The 20,689-nt window shown below is 32.6% G+C and overlaps 1 long non-coding RNA gene across 1 annotated transcript in view; it reads right to left on the bottom strand.

Moving 5' to 3' along the window:
- Positions 1–5,699, bottom strand: part of LOC144963828 (uncharacterized) — a 181,481-nt gene extending 175,782 nt beyond the window's left edge. Inside the window, exon 1 of the long non-coding RNA XR_013643722.1 lies at positions 5,665–5,699. This is a non-coding gene — a long non-coding RNA (uncharacterized LOC144963828). The remainder of the gene's footprint in view (positions 1–5,664) is intronic.
- Between the last annotated feature and the right edge of the window lie 14,990 nt (positions 5,700–20,689).

Consider the following 20,689-nt stretch of genomic DNA (forward strand, 5'->3'; position numbering starts at 1 on the left):
ACTCTTCCGCTAACCTCATTCCCGATAGCATTACTATAAGAAAATTAATGTTAAAAATTTAACATTGGGCCAACGATGGTCTGCATGTTCTTTTCTGAGTCACGTGAGTGAAGCACGTGAATAATTGAAATGTATAACCAGACTTTTTAAATATCTACAGCGAAAAAAATGATTAGAACTTTAGGAGATAGTCCGGGCTTAATTGATTAAGATCAATGGTGAGAATAGCAACAATATAAGATATGCAGATGACACGGTACTAATCTCAGACTCAAAAGAAAATTTACCATTACTCCCTGATAAAGTAGTTACATAGAGTTAACGTATGGGTTTATATTTAAATGTATGCATGGTTGTATCAAGGAGAGAAAGAAATCCAACATGTAACTTAATAAGCAAAGGAGAAATGATAAAACAAGTTAAGGCATTTAAATACTTTGGATACATGATAATTTCAGATGACAGTTTTATCACATAAATAAAACGAAGAGTTGCATTCTGTATCGTCATTATAGATTAAAAAACAACATTTTTGGTGAAAAATAGAAATTATCCGTGTTGATTCCCGTGTTACGACCTAATTGGGGGGTCTGGCATATATAACTATCTTGTGGCAAATGTTCCACAAAAATTAATGAAGAAATGACCTCCATATTCTTCCCTCTTATCAACATCGTTGCATAGTGTGTCATCATAGAGGTTTTACAGCTTTCGCTTATGGAATTTTTATTAGAATATTACAAAGTTGAGAATCAAAAAGTTATGACAAAATTGATTTTAAAATGTATAATTTGGATTATAATTCAAAATACACAAACCTTATCAAAAAAAAATCTCTCTACGGTGACATAATTCATTATCTCTGTCATTACTTTGGAATTTTTCAGACAATTTCATTGAATAGATTTTGAGAAACGTTTGACACAATATCCCATACCCTTAAAAATGACATATTGAGAAAGTAGCAAAACAGCATTCCGTTTTTCACACTTTTCTTACTACCTGTACCCTTTTTGGCCGTGTTTTCGTGCCTTTATAGTATATTTTAAGAAGTTGGACTTCAATAATATTATTTCTATGATAATAAAATATCGTTTTCCACCAAAATCAATTCTTTGAAGGATTTTCCAAATAATTAGACCGACACCGCCCCTTAGTCATGTACAACTTGAAGTTTATAGATAATTTTGCGAAAACATTCCATGATAATTTATTTCTATAACGTTCTAAAACGGTTTTCACTTGTATCTACTCTGAGGCAGCTTGTTTTTTGGGGGATAATTATCTTGTGTTTTTCGTTTTGTCTGGCACTGTGTTTCATACACACCTTTTCATATTTTGTCACATTTTTTTGGACTTATCTCACATAAGTCATAATTTATAGATAGTTTCAAAAATTGTTTAAGACACTTAAAAGTTACAATGCGCCAAACTCTTTTTATATACCCAATAATCAAATCATCATCAAAATTAAAAATTCTTATGCTCTTGGCAATATATTCGATGATAATATTCTATTGAGACTAGATACTGTCTCTTGAACAAAACAATATAAAAAAAGAAACATGAAATATCCATATTTAAAAAAAGTATGATTGACATCCGTCTTGGAGCTATTTCAGTCGCACAATTGGGTAAATGGATTTCTTATGTCTTGTGTATATTAGAGCTACGAGAGAGTATTCGTCTAGACTTATTGCATGAGTACTTCATTTTTGTCAGATTTTGACATTTTGGGGATCATTTAGTTCTAATAATAAGGAAGGATTTCACGAGAAATAATTTGTTTGTCTCAATGAAGTTGTCTCACAAACAAATCGCTCCCCGGTTTCATTGAAGCGGTCATCGGCTGGTACTGTTAGTGCACAATGATAGTAATCGGATTCTGATTGTCATCCTCCTTCCACTCCTATTTGTCTCATTTAAATTGTTTCGACAATCTTGTTTCTCTCTTTGTCTCTCTCCCAATTATATTTTGAAAATTCTTCGCTAATCTTTTTATATTTATTCATCTCTTTATATTCCTTGAATCCACTACTCTCCTATATCTTTCTTATTCCTTGTTGAAGTGTATGATGCTATGTCAAATTATTTTCCCCACTATCCATCAAACAATCAATCAATTATTTAATCTATCTATCTATCTATCTATATATCTATCTATCTATCGTTGTGCCTTATGTGTCGGATTGTTAGATTCATGTCTGAATTTTGATGTGCATATTGATAATTGTGTAAGCCGTGCAAATAGAATGATGGGAATAATATATAGATAGAACATTTATAAATCTTGATAAAACCATATTTTTGTTTTCTAAAATATGGAAACTGCATCTGGAGCCCATTATATAAAAGACAATCTATTAATATTGACAGTGTACAAAGGATGATTTATGAAATTAAAATGAAATTTAAAATGATTTATGCAATATCTTATAAGGAATGTTTAGAATTTCTTGACTTACCCAGTTTGAAATATAGACGAATTCGTGGGGATTTAATTCAGGTTTATAGATTAGTACATGGTCTGGATAGGATAGTATCTCTTTCATATTCTAATATTACTTTTACTAGAGGGGACGCGTTTAAGACTTATATCACTAGATGCAAAACGAACATAAGACAAAATTGGTTTGGTATTCGTATTGTCCAGAAATTTGAAATAAAAAAAAAACAATAAAGAATGTAAAATCTAAGATTATTTCAAGGTGTTAGTAGACAGGGAATTATATGAAGGGAGATTTATATATTATGATGAATAATACTTGTTTGCACTGTTGTTGACATGGCTTTTAATCTTGTATGTAAATATCATGCATTGTTATCTTATAATGGTTATTTTCTGTATGTATGGATGCATGAGTGTGTGTGTGTGTGTATGTGTGTGTGTGTGTGTGTGTGTGGTGTGTGTTTTGCACATCACGGCTAAAGATATATGTTTATACATTACACATTAAAGGATGCATTTAACTCTCTCCTTACCAACTATTTTCGGAATTTTCCTCGAATATTCACACCCACCCAGCACAAAAATAGACTTTTCTTACTCAAACAAAAAAGTAAAAAGTGAATTCTACAACACAGTGTTTAGTATTTATAGCTGTAATCAATGCATTTCTTTAAATTTTGTGATGTACAAGAGAAATCAGAATGAGGAAATTGTCGGTTACATCGTAACGAAATGTGACGATTTCCTTATGGGTGGTAAGGAGAGGGTTAAGTTGAATAATTATCTTTGTCTTGTTTATCATTATTCTAATCTTTCAATCAATAGATCTTTAGTTTACTATTAAAGGCATCCAAGGGATTTGATCCTCTTTTACTCTACGCCGTATGTTATATTAAATAGATTCTTCTAATGTATGCAATCACCTTTAACGGAAAAGAATCGAGCACTTAATTAATACAATATCTACTAAACGCGCTCAAAGCGCTGTACAAGGTGTCCCTAGCCAAGTAGCACTAAACATGTAGGGCAAGAAAAAAAAGCGATGAGGATAATAATAATAATAATGATGATGATGATAATAATGATGATGATGATGGTGATGGTGATGATGATGATGATGATGTTGATAATAATCATGATAATAATGATAGCAAAAGTGATAATAATAATAATAATAATAATAATAATAATAATAATAATAATAATAATAATAATAATAATAATAATAATAATAATAATAATAATAATAATAAAAAGAAGAAGAAGAAGAAGAAGAAGAAGAAGAAGAAGAAGAAGAAGAAGAAGAAGAAGAAGAAGAAGAAGAAGAAGAAGAAGAAGAAGAAGAAGAAGAAGAAGAAGAAGAAGAAGAAAGAAGAAGAAGAAGAAGAAGAAGAAGAAAGAAGAAGAAGAAGAAGAAGAAGAAGAAGAAGAAGAAGAGAAGAAGAAGAAGAAGAAGAAGAAGAAGAAGAAGAAGAAGAAGAAGAAGAAGAAGAAGAAGAAGAAGAAGAAGAAGAAGAAGAAGAAGAAGAAGAAGAAGAAGAAGACCATGAGGAAGATGAAAAAGAATATTAACGACAATAATAATGATAATTATAATGATAACTATATACAAAGAGTGGATCAGACAATTCTAATTCCAAATCAGTATGCGTGTTTTGGGGAACGTCTAAAATTCTATTTATCCATTAAAGCACCCAAAGGCAAACATACTGTCTGGGAGGAGAATTTATCCCACCTAATACTGTATAAATATTAAATTACTTTTTGGATTTAAATATAAACTTCACACTGGCCCAACGGAAAAGAAAACAAGCTCTGCTGATACTGAGCAAAATAGTAAGAAAGTCGCATGCACAGACGATTAAATAACAAAAATATAATGATTAAAGAAAAACAAATTACGCACAATTATAGACAGCAACAGACAAAATAACAATAGTTTTTTTTGGCGAGGCATAATCCAAAGAAATAACAAGCTTTCTTCCCCCTGGTCGAATAAGTCATAACAAGATAAAGGTCACTGCAGTGATGAGAAAACAACTAATATCACGCTGGCAGAAAGGAGCATAACATATAGATAGTATGCGCTTGGCTAAGAAGCTCACAACATTGCCACCCGGAAGTATAACGGACCAACACAAAAAAAACATATGTAATATTGGTCGTTTATAGTCTGATTAATACAGTTCAGTGAGAATTACTCATATACGTGGATGGCAAAAATATCAATAACAAAGACCCGATTGACGTCAACTTCATTCTATCCATACTTATCTGGAAGAGTGAAATAAATGAAAGACAAGAAAAAAAGTAAACGAAACATACCCAACTTACTTGTATCCGAGAAACGAATAACGAGAATATATTCTCAAGAGTTATCCTGAGGCTTCCCATAGAGTGATTTCCCTTGACTTTTGCAAGGTGATATCCCGTAATAATAGCCTATAACTACTACTACTACTACTACTACTACTACTACTACTACTACTACTACTACTACTACTACTACTACTACTACTACTACTACTACTACTACTACTACTACGACTACTACTACTACTACTACTACTACTATGCTACTACTACTACTACTATTACTACTACTACACTACTATACTACTAACTACATACATACTTACTACTACTACTACTACTATACTACTAACTACTACTACTACTACTACTACTACTACTACTACTACTACTACTACTATACTACTATACTACTTACTACTACTACTAACTACTACACATACTACTACTACTTACTACTATACTACTACTACTACTACTACTACTACTACTACTACTACTACTACTACTACTAACTACTAACTACACTACTACTACTACTAACTACTACTACTACTACTACTACTACTACTACTACTACTAAACTACTACTACTACTACTTTACTACTACTACAATACTACTACTACTACTACTATACTACTATACTACTACTACTACTACTACTACTACTATACTACTACTACTTACTACTATACTATCTACTACTACTACTACTACTACTATTACTACTACTACTATCTTTACTACTACTAACTACTACTATACTACTATACTACTACTACTATACTACTAACTACTACTACTACTACTACTAACTAACTACTACTACTACTACTACTACTACTATACTATTACTATACTACTACTACTACTACACTACTACTACTACAATACTACTACTACTACTACTACTACTACTACTACTACTACTACTATAATACTACTACTACTTTATTTACTACTACTACTACTACTACTACTATTACTACTACTACTACTACTTAACTACTACTATACTACTATACTAATACTATACTACTACTACTACTACTACTACTACTACTACTATACTACTACATACTACTACTACTACTACTACTACTACTATACTACTACTACTATTATCTATCTAACTACTACTACTACTATATTACTACATACTACACTACTATACTACTACTATACTACTACCTACTACTACTACTACTACTTACTACTACTACTACTACTCACTACTATACTACTACTACTCTACTACTACTACTACTTACTACTACTACTACTACTACTACTACTACTACTACTACTACTACTAACTACTACTACTATATACTACTGACTACTACTATACTATTACTACTACTACTACTACTACTACTACTACTATACTACTACTACTACTACTACTACTAATACTACTACTACTTACTAACTATATACTACTACTATACTACTACTAACTACTACTACTACATACTACTACTACTACTACTATACTACTACTACTACTACTACTACTAACTACTACTATACTACACTACTTACTACTACTTCTACTTACTACTACTACTAACTACTATACTACTACTACTACTACTACTACTACTACTACTACTACTATATCTACTACTACTACTACTAACTACTACTACTACTCTACTAACTTCTACAACTATACAACATACACACTACTACTATACTACTACTACTACTACTATACTACTAACTACTACTACTACTACTACTACTACACTACTACTACTACTTAACTACTACTACTACTACTAAAACTAACTACTACTACTACTACTACTATACTACTACACTACTACTACTACTTATACTACTACTAACTACTACTATACTACTACTACTACTACTACACTACATACACTACTACTTACTACTACTACTACTACTTACTACTTACTACTATCTACTACTACCTACTACTACTACTACTACTACTACTATATTACACTACTAACTATACTACTACTTACTACTACTATACTTACTACATACTACTACACTACTACTACTACTACTACTTACTACTACTACTACTACTACTACTATACTACTACTACTATCTACTATACTACATACTACTACTACTTACTACTCTACTACTACTACTACTATACTACTACTACTACTACTACTACTACTACTACTAAACTACTACTACTATACTTACTATACTACTCTACTTCACTACTACTACTACTAAACTACTACTACTATACTATACTATACTACTACTACTACTACTACTACTACTATCTACTACTACTACTACTATTACTACTACTACTAACTATACTACTACTACTATCATACTACTACTACTACTACTAACTACTACTACTATACTACTACTACTCTACTACTATATACTACTACTACTATACTACTACTACTATACTCATACTACACTATACTACTACTAACTACTACTACTACTACTACTACTACTATACTACTACTATACTACTATACTACTACTATACTACTACTACTTACTATTACTACTACTACCTACTACTACTACTACTATCTACTACTACTACTAACTACTCTATACTACTACTACTACTACTTACTACTACTACTACTACTACTACTATACTACTACTACTACTACTACTACTACTACTATACTACTACTACTACAACTTACTACTCTACTATACTACTACTACTACATATCTACTACTACATACTACTTTACTACTACTACTACTACTATCTACTACTACTACTAATTACTACTACTAAACTACTACTAACTACTACTATACTACTAACTACTACTACTACTACTACTACTACTATACTACTACTACTACTACTACTACTACTACTACTATACTACTACTACTACTATATCTTAACTACTACTCTACTACTACTCACTACTATACTACTACTACTATTCTACTAAATATACTACTACTACTACTACTACTACTACTACTACTATTACAAAACAACAACTACTACTACAACTACTACTAACTACTACTACTACTCTACTATATACTACTACTACATATACTACTACTACTACTACTACTACTAACTACTACTACTACTATTTCTACTACTATACTACTATACTACTACTACTACTACTACTAATACTACTAGCTGACTACTACTACTACTACTACTACTACTACTATCATACTACTACTACTATTACTACTACTACTACATACTACTACTACTATACTACTACTACTACTACTACTATTATACCACAATCACACAACATACTACTACTACTACTACTACTACTATGTTACACCACATACTACACTACATACTACTACTACTACTACTACTACTACTACTACTACTACTAACTAGTACTACTTTTTACTATACTACTACTACTAACTACATACTACTATACTACTACCTAATACTACTACTACTACTACTATCTATACTATACTACAACTACTACTACTCTACTACTACTACTACTACTACTACTACTACTACTACTACTATTACTACTACTACTATACTACTAACTACTACTACTATACTACTACTACTATACTACTACTACTACTACTACTACTACTACTACTACTACTACTGCATCCATTACTACTACTACTCTTATTATTATGGCTACTACTACTACTACTACTACTACTACTACTACTACTACTACTACTACTAATGTTACAACAACAACAACAACAACAACAACTACTACTACTACTACTACTACTTCTACTACTACTACTACTTCTACTACTACTACTACTACTACTACTACTACTACTACTACTACTACTACTACTACTACTACTACTACTACTACTACTACTACTACTACTGCATCCATTACTACTACTACTACTCTTATTATTATGGCTACTACTACTACTACTACTACTACTACTACTACTACTACTAATGTTACAACAACAACAACAACAACAACTACTACTACTACTACTACTAGTACTACTTTTACTACTACTACTACTACTACTACTACTACTACTACTACTACTACTACTACTACTATTACTACTACTACTACTACTACTACTACTACTACTACTACTACTACTACTACTACTACTACTACTACTAGTAAGAAAGGTAGTGAAGACATGTTCTAAATTTATTTAACATAAAACTTCATTTTAATCTAAAAGATTTAAATAAATAAATGAAAAATATGAAAGATTTTAGTGAGAGGAAACCGATTAATTGAACCCGAGATTTGATGTATGTTCACAATCTCATTTCTATTGATATATTATTGTTCATGTGTTATGATCACAGTCATGTCTTTTTTCAGATATTTCATGGCAAGAAACACAACTGGAAAGGCACATTTGACCTCCCCTAAGTAGGTCACCTTTACAGTGTCTTCAATCCCCCTATAGATAGGATGCAGATGACGTCACTCAGGCCTTTGTTATGGTTTTTGCCATCCGCGTTTGTGAGTTGTTCTCACTAAACTGTATTAACCAGACTATAAAAGTTCATGGTTACACAGAGTTTGTGTGTTGGTCCGTTATACTTCCTTATGGCAATGTTGTGAACTCCTTGGCCAAGCGCATTCTATCTATAACGGACCAACACACAAAACAGTGTGTATCCACGAACGTGTCAGGTTAATACAGTTCAGTGAGCACTACTCATAAACGCGGTTGGCAAAAAAACAATAACAAAGACCTGAGTGACGTCATCTTAGAACTATCTTTGTCTTTGTTTTTGAATGAAATGAGGTGACATTATTTTGTCTTGGCTGGAGAGAAAAATGTAATGAGTAAATATGACTCATATAAAAGGGAACAACACAAAACAAACTGTTCGGTCCTTTGCCTTCGTCAGGATAAAAACAACAGGACACAAAGATCTGAGGGTACAAAAAAAAAATCACATTTTTTTCAAATGTGGAAATGAGAGGGTGTTGGATGTGGACGATAGAGGTGGTGCTAAAGAAGGGAGAGGGAGATAAATGGGAGAGAGAGAGAGATAGAGAGAGAGAGAGAGAGAGAGAGGTGTAAGTTGTGAGTTGTCGGTCTAAGACTTGTAGAAAGAGTTAACGTTTAAGTATGAATTTGAGTAGAAGATGAAGATGTAGGAAATAATGTGAAAGAATATTGACTATATTTTACGTAATTTGAAGACAATCAATAATGGACAAAAGGAAAGGGACAAGAAAGATATTTGAAAATTCCACTTATCGTATGAATGGAAAAAGGAAAAAAAAAGGAAGACCAAGGTCAACCTCGGGGAGAGACCTTCTAGTAGAGTGGAGAGGTATGGGATGCATAGGCAGGAGATGGAAATACTGGTCAAGGACAGAAGAGGATGGAAAAGTTTCATCGGTGGTCCATATACCCAATATTTGGGATGAGGACTGAAGGGATGAATGGTAATGAAATCATGTACTCGGGAAGTTCCACAAGATTATAGAGAAAAACAAAACAAAACAACAATACATTAATAGCTGGGGCTTATGCAACCCAAAAGATGAAATAAAAGGATTTGGAGTTGGAGATAATAATAATAATAATAATAATAATAATAATAATAATAATAATAATAATAATAATAATAATAATAATAATAATAATAATATAATAATAATAATAAAATAATAATAATAGATCTTTATTGTCCATAAATATGGCAATTTGTGATATAGTTACACTTGTTATAACGTTAAATAACTGTAACATTGAACAGATATTTCACTCCTACTTATTTTCTCTCTCTCTCTCTCTCATTTTTTCATTCTCTCTCTCTCTCTCTCTCTCTCTCTCTCTCTCTCTCTCTCTCTCTCTCTCTCTCTCTCTTTTCTCAAAGATGGTCAAGGGCGGGTGGAGAGGGTGGGAAGGAGAGGATACCGAGTGCAATGAACGAGTGAGCATGTTGGAGGGAATTTCAGGCGGCTCTGTAGGTGGATGGAGAGATGGATAGAAGGATGGATAGAAGGATAGGGATGGGTGAATTAAGAAAAAGAGGGTGAATAAATGAGAGAAGGGAGATAATAATAATAATAATAATAATAATAATAATGATGATGATGATAATAATAATAATAATAATAATAATGATAATGATGATGATGATAATAATAATAATAATAATAATAATAATAATAATAATAATAATAATAATAATAATAATAATAATAATATATGTTGCAAATAAGGTCATTACTGCGGCGACCATCGTGAACATTACTCACAATGATGATGGAGAGGCGAACAGTCAAATGTAAAATATTAGTATTTGCTGATGATATTTCTTTCTTGTTTGTAAATTTCTCTGTTGTATGCTGTATACGTGTTTAAAAATACTGTGTAAGAATTTGAATGTGTTCCTCTTTGTAGGATCCTGTGCTTGTGCATGGATAAGACTTTTAGATGACGTCAAACTAAGCGCATTTATTGCTTGTCCTTGGAGTCTATTTCTGTTACCCTTTTTGAATTAATCCCCCTCGTCTTACTTTTTTCGTGGGTGGTTTTAATCGCAAAAATAGAATTTTTTGACTTTCCCATTTTGTCCTTTTCACTGGCGCTGAAATTACCTAAATGTCCCACAGGCCGTAAAACAAATAAAAACAAAACAAACAGTTATCTAAAGCACAATTTCACATCTGAAAATCGATACTGACCGGCAAAAACATACATCACTCCATAGAGAGGGAAACAACTAGAGTCAATTAAATCTTTATAAATTATCTAGATATGCTAGTATGCAATACAACAAAGACACACAAATGTCTCTGACACAAATTATAAAGTGTGTCCAAATCAAATAATAAATGCGCATACTAAATTACAAGTGTTAGAATCTCATTGAACAAATTGATTGAAAAAAAAAAATAGGTTAAGATGTCGATTCATTTATTTAAAGTCAACGTAACTCAGATTTCAGATCTGAATAAATAAACTCTTTTCGAAAAAAAGTCTATACTATATTTCCATTTTGAGTGGGGTTGTTTAGGTTAATGTGAAAATAATCTGACAAAGAATCGAGCTGATATTCCCAGAGCCTGAAATAACACATCATTATAATTTTGGCAACCCCTCCCCCTCCCCCCGAAAAAAACCCTTGTCCTTCAAATATCGGTCGATTGAATGGGTCCTAATCTTGTCAAAAAATCTCAAACCTAGGATTTTCTTATTTGAATAAAGAGCTTTCTGGCCTAATTTTTCTTATCAAGGTATTTTTAGGAGTTACGGCAGTATGTACTGAATTGAAAAGATCTGCTTTTTAATTCATGTTTTCACATGTACGTCATTTTAGATGGTTTATCTAAACTTTTATAAACAGTTTTTATATCACAAAATAACTTAGGATTCGTTTTAATCATCATTTACAATTTATGGTCCTCTATTTTTTTTTTGTTTTCTTCAATCATTATTAACCGGGTTATCAATATTTAAGGTCATATGGAATACACAACAAACGTGTATTGATGTGCTTGAAGACTACAAAAATGCTTTTGAGGCTGAACAGGTCACTTTTATAATCATGTTAAACAATGAGAAAAAAATTATAAATAAACATCTTTAAAAATCGAAAGGAAACCAAATCATATCAAAACAATACAAATAAAAAGAATAAAGACAAAGATGGCTACGTGTTTTTAAAATGTAACATTTTGATTTTCATAAAATATATTTTCAATGTTTTTCCATATTTTGACAACTGGCCGGTAAGAGACTGATATAATATTTGATCGATTTTTGTCATTGAATTATAATATAGGATCAACTAACAAACTGTTTGCGGCTAATTAATAATACCAACATGGGCGTCTATAGGAGAATACAATAATATTAGTGATATATTAATGTTCGACTAAGACAAAAAATAAAAATTTTAAAGCACCCTGTGGCAGGATTCGATAAAATAAAAGCTGTTCAGATTTAACAGGATGGATCGTAAGCTTACCCTATCGAAGACGATTCCAAACTCATTTTTACACAAAACATGTTATAAAGCAGAACGCAAAATCCGTTAAGCTAACATATAGGAAACAAGCTTATACTCCCTTCTTATTTAATATCTGTCTGCTCAGGTCTGCATTTGCTCAGATCCACTCAAAAATAAAAATTCCATACATTTATGTGAGTAATTTACAGTTTATATGAAGGCGCAAAATCAGCGTGGAGCCCTAAAAACCCTGCAGAATAATTGCACCCAAAATTAACTTAAATGACATTCGCGTAGTTTCTACAAGTGTATAGAATCTGATATTGGCATGGCAAGAGTTCTACACTAAACTAAGTTGGCAAGATCGAATTTTGAAGGAAGTATCAAAACGTCGAAAGGCGAGTCTTTTTTGTTGAGCCCATTTTGCGGTAATTGCGTTTCTCAGATTTCGATCTGACAGAAATGTTAGTGACCATCAACGAATGCAATTAACCCCAAAAGGCAAGGTTGATAATTACGGTAATTAAATTACTAATAAGGACAACCTTTTTTTTAAAAAAGGAAGTACACTCTAGTCTTTCTAAATACTTCTATTATACAAAAAATTGTGAATTTTTCCCGAATCAAGTGAGAGAAGTTTCCGATTCTATTGACATTGATTGATAAGGCAGGATCTACCGAGGACTTATATTAGAGTTACACGAATACAGCTGAACACCCGCCGACTATTATGAAGAATTCGTAGAATAAAGAAATTTTTTGGCTCCAATTTTAGAACTTGATGAGCATTCCTAAGTCATTAAATCCTACAGAAAATTAAATTTGATGCCGGACTACCTAATAATTTCATGATTTTCAAGTGTTTTTATTCCACTTGATAAACTATTGATTTTTAAAGTTTGCAATGGCGACTACAATTTTTATCTCCCAAGAATTACAAATTATCAAGGAGGCAGTTCTGCAGATATTGTTGTTGAAATTATTAAAAAAAACAGCACATTATTAACGTTATATCTCATATACTACTTATCGATGTGGAACCAATTCTAGTTATTTGAGTTTAAAAGAAGTTACTCATCTTCCATTATTTTCCTCCCCTTTCTCTATCGCGTTGTTTCTCTGTGCTTAAATACTGTTTTTCACCCGCTCTCCTTTTCTTTTTCCCTTACTTCTGACAATCTCTCTCTCTCTCTCTCTCTCTCTCTCTCTCTCTCTCTCTCCATTTTTAAACTACTTCCCTCGCGCCTCTCTAATAATCTCTCATAAGTGTCATGGTCTCAAGTGAGTAAAGAGCTACTCGACTATGCATAAAGATATATGTAGAATGAGGCCCCAGAATTTACTAGTTACTATAAATGAAAAACAATTAACGATTTGTTTACAATGAAATAAAAATAATGATGACATTTAATTAAAAGAGATAAACAGTGATCGTGGCAGTTACAAATAGAGATATGAATATTTTACGTAACTTATGATAATCTCAGGTTCATAAGTTTACGTTTCCAGGCAGTTGATGGGCTTGGATGATCTATTCCTCTGATAACAGGATTGGACTCGTAAAATTCCACTTCCAGGCAATTGGTAAGAGGTTATAGTGTAGTACAGCGGGCTTGGGTTTGATCCTTGAAGATTATACAATCAAAGTTAAAAGCTCCGGCGTCTTAATGGTGTAGATATAATATCTACAAAGTCCCAAAAGATAAAAATCTTACAATATATATATAGGAATAGAGTGACTGGCCGTCCGGCATAGATTGTGGAGAGAAAGTGAGTGTCGAATGTTAGACCTATCAGCTTTTATAATAAGTGGCTACGTGACAGAATGTAGAATGAAAAGTATTCACTAATTAGAAATTAATTCGAGGGAAGACTATAAAAGGAAAGACGATCTAATATTAGAAGGTAAAGTTTATCTAAGCCTACCGAAATATAACTGGAGTGAGATGAATTCAGTTCTTAATAAAATAAAATTTAATAAGATAATTGTGAACAATCTTTACTGTGACACCCCCCCACCCACGTTTAAAATATACTCTTTAACCATTATGGGAAAGATAGATTTTACAAACGGAAGTAAATTTACTATCATGATACTCTAGCATTAATCCATTGTTATGATTTGTGCTACAATTAAATTATTTATTAACTAGACATGAAAATGTTTATATTAACGTAGGTATATGAATGGGTGACAATAACAATGAAAGATTGTGATTACAAATCATTGTGATGAACAACATGATGGCAATGTGATTACAAATCATTGTGATAAACAATAGTGATGGCAATGAAGCATGATTTAAGTCGATGATATGAAGGTAATTTACTGAATGAAATGAATGAAAATGTAAATGGAATATTGACATTTCAATTATTAATCATAAATGAGTGAAAATTCATAACAATGATAGATAAAGAGAAGATTTCCCAAATCATGAATGGGTATGGTATATATATCCAAACAATACTCAATGTTACATTAAGTTGGGTCATCATGTTTACAAATAAAATTATCGAATTTGTGCGTTCTGATTTGGCATAATTTGCGAAGTAACTAACAGTATGCATGAGAGGTTAAGTTATACCCTTCTCACGTCATTACACTAATCGAGAAAGTAGGTCGGCGTGAATATTTTCACAACCTGGTATGTGAGAGATACTGAAAGTGTAATTTTGCAAAAATAGACTCCACCTTAGTACTCTACTATTATTCATTTTGTTATTTCTTATGTACGTGAGTGGTTTATGGTCCGTTTCGACCACAAACTCTTTTAGCAGTAGATATCTGCTGAATGTCTTTAAAGCAAAGACGATGGCCAGTCCTTCACGCTCTATTACAGAGTATCGTGATTCTCTGTCCAATAATTTTCTGCTTGCATATAAGCAAGGCATTAGAGTTCCCTCATGCTCCTGTAATAGTACACCTGCGATGCCCTTATCAGACGCGTCAGTTCTTACAACAAATTCTTTTGATATGTCGGGTAATTTAAGAATTGGTTCTGAACAGAGTAATGCCTTTAATTGGTTAAAGCTATTCTGACACGCTTCTGTCCAAACAATTTTGTTCGGTGACCCATTCTTTGTCAGATTTGTTAGCGGTGTCGCGATGTGCGCGAAGTTGTAAATGTATTTCCTGTAAAAATTTAGGAGCCCAAGTACTTTGCGTACTTCTTTTTTTGTCTTAGGTGGTTGCGATTGTGCGATTTTTGTTTGTTTTTCTGTCTCGGGTGTCTGTGTCCCATGACCAACGGTATGATTAATCCTGCATTTGAAGCTTCGATATTAGTAAATATAGGTTGCGACACTGTGTCTCTATCAAAATACTTTTTTAGCATATTTGCATGGAATGTCTTTGTTGTGTTGTTAATTTTAATCTCGTAATTAACATTAGATTTTACTGCTGTTATTTTGAATGGTCCTTTCCATGTAGCTAAAAGTTTACTCGAGTCATCGGGTAAGAGTATTAGTACTTTGTCACCAATCTCAAATTTTCTTGACTTGCTTTTTCTATCGGAGTATTCCTTGTATTTCTCTGCTTTTTTAGTGACGGATTCCTGTGCTAGCTTACATGTATCCTCTATTCTGTCTTTCAGGTTTCTTACATATTCGTAAGCAAACAAAATTTCGTTATTGCCCTCCTCATTCCCTTTACAAATGTCGGCTACTATATTGATCGGGCCGCGAGGTGATCGTCCATACATCAACTCAAATGGGGAGTAGCCTGTAGATTCTTGGGGTATTTCTCTATATGCAAATAGGATTGCTGGTAAGTATCTATCCCAATCATCTGGTTTTTCTGCTGACACTTTTCTTAACATATTCTTTAGAGTGCCATTAAATCTTTCACAAAGACCATTTGCTTGGGGGTGGTAGGGAGTTGTGAATGAGTGTTGGATTCCCATGAGTTTCATGGTTTCATGCATCATATGTGATGTAAATTGGGGTCCATTGTCCGACAGTATCTCATTTGGTATGCCTATTCTAGTAAAAATTGTCATCAATGCTTCAGCTATGTGATCCGATGTAGTTGATTTCAATGCTATCGCTTCTGGCCACCTGGTTGCGTAATCGACTAGTGTTAGTATGTGTGTATGGTTTCTATCTGATTTTGTTAAAGGGCCTATAATGTCAATTGCAACTTTTTGAAAAACTTTTTCAATAACTGGGGTTGTCTCTAATGGCAATCTCGGTATTCTGCCTTTTGCGACTCTTCTTTGGCATGTGTCACAAGATTTCACATATTCTCGGACGTCTTTAGTAATTCCAGGCCATGTGAAATTCTCGGATATTCTCTTCAATGTGGAAGAGCTCCCAAGATGTCCAGAAGTTATTGAATCGTGCGCTATTCCAAGGATTTTGCTTCTGTAAATATTCGGCGTGACCAGTTGTTTAGCTATTTTGTTTCTTTTCCTATGTAACCTGAACAGAATATCTTTTTCAATGATGTATTCAACTTTTGATTTCGTCTCTTTGTTTGCGATATTGAAATATGAAGTTAAAGTCGGGTCCTTTTTCTGTTCTTCAATGAACGTGTTCCTGTCAAATTGTTGTGGTTCAAGAGAAATAGTCATTGGCTTCTCTGTTGTGTTAGTCATCTTTCTTGTTTCTGCTAGACAAGCTGTTTCTTGGGTTAATGACCATTCTTTTACATCTGTTGGGTTGTCTTTAAGACCTTTTATATTGCCAACAATAACATCAGCGACGGGGTTGGGAAGTATACAGCATTCCACTATTCCTGTATAGTATGGGGTTTCTATGTACACGTTAGCTGTTTCAAAGGTTTCGACTGTGCCACTGAATGTGATGCATTGTACCGTTTTTCCAGTTTTGTCTTCGTCATTGATCAAAGATGCTTTTATTCCTACTGTACTGCATCCTGTGTCTCTCAATATTTTGCAATCAGTTCCATTAGCTTTGCCTTCACAAAAAAATAGCGATCCTGATTTGTGAGTTTGTGTTAAAAGTGACATACCTTTCACGCAATACACATTTATATTTTCTCCTGACATTACTCGTGTCTGATTGTTTACACCTGTTTGGAGTGATGCATTTGCAGTTTCTTTTGGATATCCCACGATTTTGTAACATTTGTCTGCTGTGTGGCCTTTCATTCCACAATATTGACATTTAATTATAGGTTTGTTGGTTTTCTTATACTCAGTATTATTGTCAGTGCTATTTCTTGTTTTGTTTTGATAGGGTCGGCTATGGTCTCTATTGAACTGTTTGTTCCATGGTTTGTTACCTTGGTCATCCTGTTTCACTTGCGTGTTCCGAGTGATTGATCGGCTCGTTCTATTTGAGTATTGAACTTTAGGTGTACATGGACTCTGAGCAGCAGCAGCGTAGTATGGTTCCTTCAATGTTCTGCTAAGGGGTGTCAATGGATGTGCGCTGTTAAAGTTTTCTGCGTAGATTTTTAATTTGTCCAAGTTTTCTGGCTTTCTCTCTTTAAAGAATGCGACTAAATCTGGGTTGCAAGCTTGATAGATTCGATTCTTCAGCGTGAGATAGTAAAGGCCTGCAAAGTCGTCTTGTTTTACGTTTGCCAACTCAAGCCACCGATTTAGAAATTGAGTAATTCGGTTCACGAATGTATTAAAGTCTTCTCCACTTTCCGGTTTTGCAGTGTGAAACCTTTCCTGGTAACCATCTTCTGTTAATCTAAATCTTTTTAGTAGAGCGTCTTTAATTTTACCATAATCATCTGCATCTTCAGTTGTTAAGGTATAGAAAACTTTTAGCGGTTGTCCAGATAAGCAGTTAATCAAGGCTGTGGCCCATTTGCTTTCTGGCCAACGATAACCTTTAGCCTGAACTTCGAATCGGTGTAAGAAGGATTCTAGACAGTCTGAGCGTTCATCGTATGTTGGCATGCGTGGAAGTTTCACGAAAAATTCATCACTATTATTATGTTTTCTTTCATGACCGGTTTTTGTTTTTTCAATTTCCAGCATCATTTGGGTCCTTTTGGTTTCTTCTTCTGCTAAAGCTATTTGTCTTTTTAGTTCCCTTTCTTGGACTCTTTCTTCTCGTTCTTCTCTACGTATTCTTTCTTCGTGTTCTTTTTCTTCTCTACGAATTCTTTCTTCGTGTTCTTTTTCGTCTTTACGAATTCTTTCTTCATTTTCTTCTCTACGAATTCTTTCTTCATGTTCTTTTTCTTCTCTACGAATTCTTTCTTCATTTTCTTCTCTACGAATTCTTTCTTCTTTTTCTTCTTTTATTTTCTCTTCGTACCATGAAAATATTCTTTCCTGGGGTATTCCTAAGTCCTTTGCGAGACTTAAGTATCTTTTATATGCTTCCATTTTTGCAATAAATTAGTTACGATATTTTATATATATTATATTGACAGGATACTGTTACTGACTGTTTTATTTATTTACACTTACTGGAATGAACTGTTCTATTTTAAGAAATCTCTCTCTCTTATTTCAACTTATTATGTATGTTGAATTTGATGCCTTTTATCGTTATATCTTATAAAGCAATGTGTCAATACAATGCGGAGTTATTATGACTTGTGTCAATAACAATGTGTCAATCGCGTGTACTCTAAACTATGTTACTACGAAAAATGTATCACCAATGTGTGTGACTCGTCGTTAGTTTGTGTACAATTATTCGCAATGACGCTAATATACTAGAGTGTGATAACAATAATAGGATGCCAAAATAATCCCAAGTTATCTATCACTAAATATAACACGACGGCTAGTAGACTCCTTTTATTATTATTTAGTTTTTAAAGACTCACTTTTCAGAACATAATATATAAGTGGTTTTCGGTAACAGTAATATGCCAAAAATGCATTTAAAACAAATCACTATGCAAAACAAATCACGATGTCTTATAGTTACTATGTGATGCCCAACTCATGTAAAAGAGAATAATGAAGGATATATTTACCAACTCAGTTCGTGGCTGGGACCTCTCTCTTGTTCAATGGTTGTTCAACAATTGTAATTAAGCATTGAAGAGTGTTTAACAGTGATGTCTGAAATACAAAACAATAAAATATCGTAAGATTTACAATAGTTACAAAATGTGTTCACAACACTGAGTGATTGGATGATAGGTGAATGAATCGTTATGGAATGTAAACATATTGAAAGCAATTCATGAATGAGGCAAACAACAAAATGAAATGAGTGATATAATAACAAAGTGGACAAGGAATGAATGAATGAATGAAAAACTGAGTGAATAGATGAATGAATGAATGGATAATGTATGAATGAAAGAATGAAGGGAGGAATAAATGTATGAATGATTGGATAAATGAGTGAATAAACGAATGAATGGATGAATGAATGAATGAATGAATGAATAAATGAATGAACAATGAATGAATGAATAATTTATAAATGAATAAATGAATGAAGGAATGAATCAATAAAATGCTATTCAATTTGAATGAAAGAATGAATTGATAAATTGCTATTCCATTTAAATGAAGAAATGAAAAAGAAAAAAAATTAATCCTGTAAATAGGGAGTTCAATTAAAATATGATCAAGTGGGGCAATTAAGAGTTTTACAATTTAAACTTTAAAGTTAGATGAAATAGATATAAGTAACTAAATAAATTCAATTCTTTATATGTGTCCCCTCCAAAATGTCATGGTCTCAAGTGAGTAAAGAGCTACTCGACTATGCATAAAGATATATGTAGAATGAGGCCCCAGAATTTACTAGTTACTATAAATGAAAAACAATTAACGATTTGTTTACAATGAAATAAAAATAATGATGAAATTTAATTAAAAGAGATAAACAGTGATCGTGGCAGTTACAAATAGAGATATGAATATTTTACGTAACTTATGATAATATCTCAGGTTCATAAGTTTACGTTTCCAGGCAGTTGATGGGCTTGGATGATCTATTCCTCTGATAACAGGATTGGACTCGTAAAATTCCACTTCCAGGCAATTGGTAAGAGGTTATAGTGTAGTACAGCGGGCTTGGGTTTGATCCTTGA

This window comes from Berghia stephanieae, chromosome 2, assembly GCF_034508935.2.
Source record: "Berghia stephanieae isolate SIO BIC M18660-M18661 chromosome 2, UCSD_Bste_1.3, whole genome shotgun sequence".
NCBI classification, from domain to species: domain Eukaryota; kingdom Metazoa; phylum Mollusca; class Gastropoda; order Nudibranchia; family Aeolidiidae; genus Berghia; species Berghia stephanieae.